Raw genomic sequence first — 10,911 nt, forward strand, 5'->3', positions numbered from 1 at the left:
TTCAATTGAGGAAAAGTCATGAAACATGAAGCAAAAAAAAAAAAGTTAACCACATATTTCATGATGTTAAACATTGCTTGGGGTCAAATTGACCCCAAGGATAACAAGAGGGTTCTTGATACCTGACATGAATGGTCTATTTGTACAGTTTGGATGGATTTGGGTTCTCCCCTGCTGACTTACAGATTCAATCATGACCAGAGTTGTGCCAAAGTATGTCTTCACAAGACACCAAGATGGCAGTGGCCACTCCCTCCCTATCTACCCCTGAAACATGTTGTTTGCCCATTGCTCACTAAACATCTGTGTCCCATCTAGAGACAGGAAAACAATGGAGTGAAAATAAAGTATATCTGGAAAAATGGATAGACGACATTAGCAAGTGGCCAGAGATTCATTGGCCTACCATCTATGGCTATCTACTGTAGTACAAGTAGGCATTTTTCTCTACGTTTCTCTGGCATTTTTCTCTGGGCATTTCAGTCAATTCACACACACACACAATTCAATCGGATGGAAGGCTTTCTGACCCCGATATGTGCGCGCATTTGTTTTGTGACGTGAACCGTGAAAGGGTTTATATGACATGATAGATGAAGAAAGTTATGACATGTTTTTAGCAACATTTGTGTTAGTGAATAGACCACCAGTTAGTTTCATATAGTAGATATAAGCTTATTAAGCTCTTTAGAGATGTTCTATTTTTTATTTATTTAACTGTTATAACTGCTGCAGAGCTGTAGCCTGCTTTCTCCCAAAATTGAACAGCAAATGAAAGACTTCCATGATTTTGAGAGGTGAACCACACGAAAACAAAAACACTTAATTGCACGCCAACAGTTACTAAGGCAGCCTATGCCTTGTGTAAAAGAGAAAGAGGGAACTGGCAGAAGGAACTGTGAAGAACAGAACTTCTTGACAAGACATGTTCCGTTGTCACAGGGAAAAATGTCAATTGAGAGCATCTGAGTTGTGTGTTCTGAATTCTGAAATCCTTGTTCTTCCAGGGCTTAAGGATGTAGAGAAGATTAAATAAAAATAAAACAAAGCATAGGTCTTGCATATTGACATTGTAGGTCTTAAAGCATTTTTATTGATTATTGTTCTTCAAATTTTCTTAAAAATATGCTTATTGCATAATGAAATCATGACCTACTCCTTTGGAAACTCTAAGGAGTCCTCAAATCCAATTATGTGCCAGAACCTTTGCTGTTTGACTTTGATTAGGAGGTACTACTTCTCAAAAAAACATGAAAACGAAGCCTGACAGAGCCTAGAAGACAAAGAGAGAAAGGGAAAAAAAAAAAAAAAAAAAAAAAAAAACTGTGAAATAGAAATAGCAGATCTTCTTGACGAAAAACATGCTCCGTTGTCACAGGAAAGAATGTCAATTATGAGCATCTGCTTGGTGTGTTCTGACCCTCCACCACCCTGCATCCCCCTCATTCAGCGCCTTGTTGTTATTTACGAAAATGAATTAACAGCAGCTCTAACTCATTAGGAGATGCAGTAAATTGTTTTGCTCACCAACAGAATGAGGGATAGTAAGGAAGTGTACATTTATCAGGCTTCAAATAATGCCAAAGCAGGGGGGAATGGGGGTTATTAGGACTGTACTGAAGGGTAATTTATGTCCACTCTACTGTGTGTTGACAATTTGCAGGTTGTTTACATGTAGGAAATTATGCAAAGCCTTTAGGTTGGTCATATTTGAACTCTTCAACGTACAGATTGAGATGTATGTGTTCTCCTGTATCCCCAGAAGTGTCTACCCGGAAGTGTCTTACTCATCAGTGCATACTCACTCATGTTCACTCAAGCTCACCTGAACATAAGCTGCTAAATATGCAAGACATCCTGCTAAATGCTCTAAATGCAGGAATGTAAAAATTAATCAATGGTCAAAACATAGCAGTTGTAGCACCACAACAGTCTTTAAACTTAACTGGTTCTCATGGAAAGGGACCAAAGCGTACCGGAAAAGACTATGACTTGCATTAGTATTACACAATTCTAATTACAAAGCCTAAGCCACAAGTTTTGGTTGATAAAACTAGTCATTTTGGCGGGTAAGTCTTTGGTAGTCTGAACATTAGTTTAATGGTTTGCTTATGCCATCTTTTATGAGCTCATCATTTGTGTCTATGGTAAAAAAAAATTACACGTGATTTGACATAACCTAATCTTCGAAGGTGTCTAACTTCAAGATAATGATAACATTTTACAATGATCAACATGTGCAAAATATGGTGGTAGAAATATTTTGTATTTCATGCTCAATTCCTCCTCAACCAATGCTGTTTGAGCCTCAGCTGTAAAAGTGTACCGTACTGAGCCTGCTATAAGATTAAAGTCAGCAGAAGGGAGATATATACAGTATATTCCCATGAATCAAAATGAGACATAAAAGGAAACACTTACAGCTGGCAAAGCTCAGAACATTTCTTTTTGAAAAAAATATCTGTAGTCCTTACATCTTAAACCATTTCATCAAACTCTCTATGATAACTCAGTGAACTTAAATAGCACCCCTAATATGGCAGAAGAAGAGGAATATTATAATACTACAAGAATATTTCAGTACTGCTCAGCGTAAAATGTTGACAACTGAATCAATCACTATGCAAATGAAAACTAACATTCCATCAGTCGGTGCCTGAACCTGCTTTGCCTAATCTCAGCTCCTGTTTTTACTGGGGTTAGAGTTGAATTTACTGATTGTTTCTACTTATCCTTGCACCCGTTTTGACCTGAGTGTCCATGAAGAGGGCAATGAGCTGATCCAATCACTCTCAATATGATTTGGATCGACTAGACACCCCTTGTTTAATTGGAATCCAATATGTCTCACCAACACAATGAAAGCAAAGAATGTGGTCCCTTGACACATCACTGAATGTGGACTGTGTCTGTGTGTGTGTGTCAATCAATCGATCATTCACTGTTAACACTTCTCCTCCCATGTTTTTGTGCAATACTCCCACTTTTGCCTCGACCTTCCCATAAATGCATCTGCATGAGTAAGAAAAGCGAAGTTCACCATTCTGCGCTCCAGTGGCAAAATGTGCCATCATCCATCTGCGGTGTGTTTGTACGTACTGTATGATGCCATGTTTAAGGTGCAAATAGTGTCAGAAGCAGGCAGTAATTTGGCAGTGATTCTTAGCACATCTAGGCCGGAGTAAAGACTCAACCATGAAATCTGCCCTGGCTCTCAATGATCCTCCAACACTACTCACTGTACTATGCAGTGCTAATCTGTATGCAGTGCTAATATGAAACCACTGTAGTATTCTTCATGAATGTTTCCTTCCATAGCTTGTTCAATTCTACATCTATATAATGTTGCACACACATGAGCTATTTTCAAGAATTCTCAACAAATGAACCAGAGCTTTGACAAATCTGAAGAGTGTGTTGGGTGGGGTGGGGGATCCTTGTTCTTCAGGGGCCTACATGTAGCAAGAATTTAAAATATATTCTGATCTTTGACATTGACTTTTCATTAGTCTAGAATAACTACATGTATGCTGTCATTGTAGGTCTTGAGGCCTTATTATTGATTAGCTTTTAATAAAATAATGCTCATTGCATAATGGAATCATGACCTACTGCTTTGGAAACTCCAAGTATACTCCTCAAATCATATTATATACTAGAACCTTTGTTATTGGATTTAGATTAAGAGTTACTACCGCTCAAAAAAAATAAAAAAATAAAAAAAACATTCAAACAAAACCTGGCAACCACAAAGGGCACGTAGTCTGAATATGAAACAAAATTTTTGTCCTTTTGGCCAACGCAGTTCAAGGAAGTGACAATGACTGCCAAAAATAGCATACAAAGCAGCGGGCCAGAGTTCAGTTAAGCATGCTTTTAAACGCGAGCATCTCTCTTACCCTTCTCTTGGCACAGACGTGGGCACGTAATGGCGTGATGCCCGTTTTCCAAACAGCAACTCGTTCTCATTCAGCTCCACACCTGTGAAGGGTCACCCAGGATGCTGATGCTGACTGGCAGGACTGTGATGTCGGTTCAGCGGGGACCCTATATTTCCCTGGGGCCTCCGTCAACTCCTGCTGTCCAGGGCCTTGCCGTGTCCCTAGATCAATGTCGATAATGAAGGAAGGATGTCCCATGTGACGGCGACACTGCACTTTACTTCTAAGAAAGCACCAGGATGTAAGGACTTTTTTTTTTGCCAGGGTGGTAGGCAGCTAACAGGAGCTGCTTAATCTGTCAGGAAGACTAGATGCAAATCACTGGCATGTTTTATGGGGTGCTGACTCCTTTCTGCAGACTGCATCTGAAGGATAGAAGCCCCTGAACTGGGAAGACTGATGAGCTTGCCATATAAGTCCTTGAGAGAGTCTCGGGTCCATGCATTTATTCTCCACTCTGACTTTACAGCTTAGTGCTTGTCAAGATGATGGGCCCAGATGAAGATGTGGACAGACTCCACTGGTGACAAGGTTGCTCTTATATTTGATTTTACTCTGCGAATGTCTTCATAATTTGCCCTGAAGTTCTTCTTATCTCAAATGATACATGCTCATTTGTGATAGCCCAACTAGAAATATGTGACCTGGGAAATATTGAACAGAAATATTGAACATCATTAGTGCATCATAATTACCATTCAAGTTGACACTTTGCAGCACTTGAACTTCATTCAGTGAAATAAAAGAAACGGAAATAAATTTGTTACTGGGTAATATGTGACCAGATTAGAGATAATTCAAAGAAAAATAGAAATATTACAGACCTACTGCAACAGAAATGCCTATTTGTTATTATTTCATATTACACAGATATGGCAAATTCCTTGCTCTGATTCTTAGGGAAATATACACAAAGGATTTACTCAGTCAACCTCATCAACCTTTCTGAATAGAAAGAGACATCTGGTTGTTGTAACCCTCCTTATAAAGCCATGTTGAAACAGCTGCAGCAGTCAACAACAGCCTTGAAGAAGGTTTCAGTAATCGATATGAAGATATGGATGTGTCCGATGACATGTAAACTCCTGTGTAGTAAAGCTAACAAGAGTGGTGATTCCACCACATGTTTCATAAGCTGTCCTTAGCATTCCTACCAAAATTTGGTTTTGTAACCAAAACATACATCTGAGGCCTTGTACGATCTATCTGCCAGCCAACTAGCATGTTGAAATCAATCACCACAAAGCACAGCCTTGTTTACCACCCACTCAGCAGCAAGTTGGTGGAGTTGCCGCTGTCTTTTGTAGCTAATGTGACTGTAGGGTAAGGCCTAAGATGGCACGGTTGGCACTGACCCCCACAACCCAGAAAAATTCCTGTCAGTGTTACTGACCCTCTCAGTCCTATTTCATCTTTGATCTTGACTAGCATCAAGACCTTGCACATTTCCAACAATTCATCTTGAGGTTATAGTGAAATGTCTTAATGTATTGATGTGCTCTGACTTCTCGGGACTGGCATCTTGTGCCGCTCCTCATAGCCCGGACCAGGAAGTGGTGCCAGTACCAGCTGGGCCTGCACCCTCCCGTCATGTGCATCACAGGATACTGGCTTCTTCACTTGCCACCTGACCAGACGCACATGGAGGTGGATAAAAGCCCCCTACATCGCCCCAACCTGCTGTCTACCGTTAAATAGGAGCACTTAGGCTAGGCTTACTATTGTGTGTTCCCTGTGCATGTTCCCTATAACCTATTAAAACCAGCATATTTGTGTTTGCACAAGATTAGTCCTACTAGATTGGCCCTATTAACTGATTCCTGATTTCATGTTTTCCTGAAAATGTCAGGTATAGGTTGTGTCTTCCTGTTAGCTTTGTGTTTGCATAAATAAACATATTTATGTTCATTAGCTTTTCTATGGCTTGCTTTTTTCAGTTATGAAAAATAACAAAACTACATTATACTGCTGAAGATGATAAAAATGACTCTATACAATATTGCAATATTCCTGATTGACCTTGTACTATATGTATGAAGGAGACTACTGCACAGGTGATATTGCCCATGCTGTGATTCATGTTATGTTTGCTGTTTCCTTTCATGTGGTGTCAGTCTTGACCAAGGATAGAATACTGTGCTTAGCTCCAGAATAGAAGCCTCTCAAGCTAAGTCAGCCAACATTCCCCTAGAGCTGAAGTGATGGATTTGTCTCCTTTGTTCATGCAAAGGTTGCCCATTTCACAACAGGATGTCTACATTCCCCAAATCCCTGTGTTGTTGTACTGCAGGTGTGCTGTTCTGATTGGAAGGGAGGAGACCTGCCTCCATGTCTTGGATGCTACAGCATGTTGTGTGGCCCTAGAGAAGTATGTGGATCTTCAAGGTTAAGGATTGGTGACTTGTCATTGGGACAGATTGTTATCACTGGGTCGGCTGGATCATGTGGAGGCGAACACAGGGTTGATGTGTTCTACCACAGAGCCAATTAATCCTTAGCATTTACTAGTGTCAGTGGGAATCGGGAAAGGTTAATAATGCTTGTCTTAGTTTCAACGCATAAAGTTAAGTAGACGTTGTAACCGTGTTGTAAATCCAACAATACCCATATGATAAATACTTACCAAAGATGTATTTTTGTGTGGCGTGCTCCAATGTCCAATCTTTCCCGATTCCCACTGACACTAGTAAATGACGCTAGGCGTTGAGGACTTCAGCAGCCAATGAGAATTGGACTTCAGCCCCTGAATTTTCTGATTGGTTGATGAATTGTGGAACAATGTAAAGTTGTCGACAGTTTTGAGCGAGCACACAGACGAAGTTGAGCGAGCGCGACAGAGATCTCCTAAGCTAGCGGAGGAACACTTTATGTGAGCACGTACAGTGAAACTGAAAGAAAGGGGACTGATGTTGCACATACATATTGATATTAGCAAACAGGCAAAGACATTTGTGGAGCACAACATAGATTCCTGTTTGCTCAACTAAAAACTAAGTTTTTTTGTGCTCGAGTTTCATTTTTCCTTAAAATATAATTTGTGTGCTCGGTCAAAATATTTTTCTGTGCTCAAATTGTGCTATTGCTCGCTCATAAAAGTGGAACAAATGTAACTCCATAGGCAACAGGTGCGCTATGGCAGACGTTTTGTGCCCTCTGCCATAGCATAAGGCACAACACATCTAAATGAAGCTGCCAGGAGGTGACCACTACGTGTGTGAGAGTATGCTGTGTATGCTACTACAGTATATGTATAAGGGGCAGAAGTTAAAAGTCCTGCCATAAATTAGTTCTACATGTGCACTTAACACAGGTGATTTCACTAATTAGCTGATCTACCTTAAGAGTTGTACTAATTAGAGAATCAGCTGATTAAGTGAATGATTGGACTTTTACACCTCTGATAAGGGCCTGGTAGAATATGACTTGTAGTAATTGTGTGCATAATAGAGTGTTAGGGTGAAGATGTTAATGTGTGTGCATTTATACTGTATGTGTGAGCCTCAGTAAAGACTGAAAACAAATTTACCCTGTGGACAATAAAGACTATCTCCTGTCTGCCTTTCCGTATGTCTACAGTATATGTGAGTGTGCGCTCACCCACTTAACCTAAAAACGACTAGTCCAATTTATTTAAAATTTTCAATTAAGGTAGAAGGTCACCACTCACTAAAATGTCTCCTAAACACTCATTCAGATCCAAAGCTTGGTCAGGTTCCGAATCATGATAGCCTACAGTTGCCATTTTTTTTTTTCACTTTTCTTACTGTAAAACTGTGAAATAGTGGCCAAGGTCTGCTTTTGCCTGACTGCTATGTTCCGTTACGTCATTAACATCAGTAGAAGTGTTTAACTTCATTCAGTAGAAAGTATTTTGGAGCCTGGAAGGCTGCTTCAACTACTTCAACTACTTCCTAAAGCTGTCAAGCTTTAATTGACCTGTCGCTAAGCGCCACCCTTAGAACGCTGATGAGCCAATGACAGTCCAGCCTCAACGGGACTCGGACAACTCCATAGGAAACAACGGGGCAGGCATAAAATGACAAATTAATGGTTATTTATGGAGTTTATTAACTCAAAAAACCCTGACGGATAACCATGGTCAAACATTTTGCATTGGGGACATGTAACAACACTTACAACAACCGGACAGACATAGAGGAGTATACAGACACTGTAACCTCTTACATCACCAAGTGCATCGATGATGTGACCCACACAAAAGACATCATCACCCGGGCTAACTGGAAGCCATGGCTGACAGGGGATGTCCTCAGGCTGCTGAGGGCCAGAGACAAAGCCTACAGAGCTGGGGATGAAGCTGGCATGAAAACAGCGTAGAGCCAACCTGTCCGTGCGGGCATCAAGGAAGCAAAAAGGAATACACTCACAAGATAACCACCCACTTCAAAGACAGCAGGAACGCACAAAGCCTATGGCAGGGCATTCAGGCCCTCACGGACTACAAGCCCGCGCCACAGAGCTGTGAGAGCAACATCCCTCTGCTCAACAACCTGAACCGCTTCTTTGCTCGCTTTGAAGCACAAAACAGCACCTGCCCACAGAAGACCCATCCCCTCTACATGAGCAGCCCCTGTGCCTCTCTGCCGACAGTGAAGAGGACACTTGCTGCCATCAACACCCGTGAAGGCAACAGGTCCAGACAACATCCCAGGTCGCGGCGCTGAAGGACTGTGCAGGGAGCTTAAGGATGTCTTCACAGACATCTTTAACACTTCCCTGAAGCAAGCCATCGTCCCATCATGTTTCAAAGCTGCCACCATCATACCTGTGCCGAAGAAAACTGCTCCATCCTGCTTCAATGACTACCGCCCTGTGGCACTGACACCCATCATCATGAAGTGCTTTGAGCGGCTTGTCATGTCACATATCAAAGCCATTCTCCCTCCCACCCTGGACCCCTTCCAGTTTGCATACCGAGTTGCGGTCTACAGAGGATGCAATCTGCTCTGCCCTCCACCCAGCCCTCACCCACCTGGAAAAAAGAGACTCATATGTGAGATTGCTGTTTATAGACTTCAGTTCTGCATTCAACACCATAATACCACAACAACTCATCTGCAAACTTGACAAACTGGGACTCAGTACCTACCTCTGCAACTGGCTACTGGACTTCCTCTGTCAGAGGCCCCAAGTAGTAACGTGTTGGCAACAATACCTCAAGCAGCATCACACTGAGCACAGGGGCCCCCCAAGGCTGCGTGCTCAGTCCGCTGCTCTTCACCCTGCTGACGCATGACTGCACTGCAACCTACAGCAACAATCACATAGTGAAATTTGCTGACGACACAACTCTGGTGGGTCTCATCACCAAGGGCGACGAGACTCAATACAGGTTGGAGGTCGACCACCTGACCACGTGGTGCAGGGACAACAACCTCCTGCTGAACGTCAGCAAGACCAAAGAGATTGTTGTTGACTTCCAGAGAGGTCACACCCAACACCTGCCACTGACCATCGACGGTGCTGTGGTGGAGAGAGCGAGCAGCACCAAATTCCCGTGCACATCAGTGAAGACCTCTCCTGACCACCAACACTGCATCACTGGCTTAAGAGAGCTCAGCCGCCTGTACTTCCTAATGAAACTCAGGCGCAGCAAGTGCTCCACCAGCCATCATGACCACATTCTACCGAGGCACCATCGAGAGCATCCTCTCCAGCTGTATCGCTGTGTGGGGCGGAAGCTGCACTGAATACAACAGGAAAGCCCTGCAGCGCATAGTGAACACAGCTGGAAGGATTATTGGTGCTTCACTCCCCTCCCTGAAGGACATTTACACCACCCACCTCACCAAGAAGGGCGACCAAAATTGTGAGTGATGCAAGTCACCCCGCTCACAATCTGTTTGATCTACTGCCCTCTGGGAAGAGGTACAGAAGCCTGCGCTGTGGCCTGAATTTGCACTAGTATTTTTATTGACTGTCTATGCACAATTTCAACCACATTTTGCTGCTCTTATTTTTTCATTATTATATGTGCCCTCTTATTTACTTATTTACTTACTTTTTTGTTTACTTGAATGTTATGTTTGTCTGTGGACCTAAATTGGTAAAATATGTCTTGTCTTCACCGTGGGATAGTGAGAAACGTAATTTCGATCTCTTTGTATGTCTGGAACATGTGAAGAAATTGACAATAAAGCTGACTTTGACTTGACTTTAATACTGATAGCCGGTACCCCGAGAGGCTAGAAAATGGGGTATATTTTCATCAAAAGTAGCCTACAGGACGTCTCTCACGTTTGCAACAGCTCGACGTAATGTAGGCAACTAAGGGAACAGGTTCCCTGTTAAATCCCAAGATGAAAATGCTCATTAACCAACTACTATATTCTTACTACATCAAATATTAACGTAACCTAACATATCTTAGTATCAATCTTCCACTAGCTAGCTAGCTAACAATAACGTCAGTGGGATTTGCACGGCTACTCACCACAACTGCTTGTCACCTTGTATGTATTCTAAAGTTTTGAATACACCCCTCCATAACATAATTAAGTCCCTTTTGATAGCTTCTGGAGGAAAGTAAATCCTTTTATCAACCAAAACGTCCTCAAAGCCTGCTTTCATATACCTGCTTTCAGCTGCCATTGTCCACAATGTATTTCTAATCAAGTCTGGTTTGTTTGTCCGAGTTTTCACACGGTAACAATGGGGGGCGGGGCTTAGCGACAGGTCAATTGCCTTCACTTCCTTCACCCAGTCCGTATAGCAGTGAATAGAGAATATGTCAGTCATTTAGATATCTTCCAACATGTGAACGCTCACTTGAAGGAACCATTTTAGCACCTTGGACCTTTGGAAGCTGTATTTTTGTAATCATTCAAGCATGGTGTGTTTTCAGAGCACTCTGAGATCTCGGCAGGCAGAAGTTTAGGCTGGACTTTACACACACACACACACACAGCAAATCTCTCAGCCCCACTCCTAAGCACATTTCCTCTTTCAC

At 42.2% G+C, this 10,911-nt stretch overlaps 1 long non-coding RNA gene across 2 annotated transcripts in view; it reads right to left on the reverse strand.

Annotated features, from left to right (window-relative positions):
* The window catches only part of LOC125303211, a 29,936-nt gene extending 19,500 nt beyond the window's left edge, over positions 1 to 10,436 (reverse strand). For both annotated transcript variants that reach the window (XR_007195031.1, XR_007195032.1), the window contains exons 1-2: positions 10,396 to 10,436; positions 3,900 to 4,585 (exon numbers count right to left, since the gene is read on the reverse strand). This is a non-coding gene — a long non-coding RNA (uncharacterized LOC125303211). The remainder of the gene's footprint in view (positions 1 to 3,899; positions 4,586 to 10,395) is intronic.
* Positions 10,437 to 10,911: the final 475 nt, after the last annotated feature.

The sequence above is a fragment of the Alosa alosa genome, chromosome 11, assembly GCF_017589495.1.
Source record: "Alosa alosa isolate M-15738 ecotype Scorff River chromosome 11, AALO_Geno_1.1, whole genome shotgun sequence".
Taxonomy (NCBI): Eukaryota; Metazoa; Chordata; class Actinopteri; order Clupeiformes; family Clupeidae; genus Alosa; species Alosa alosa.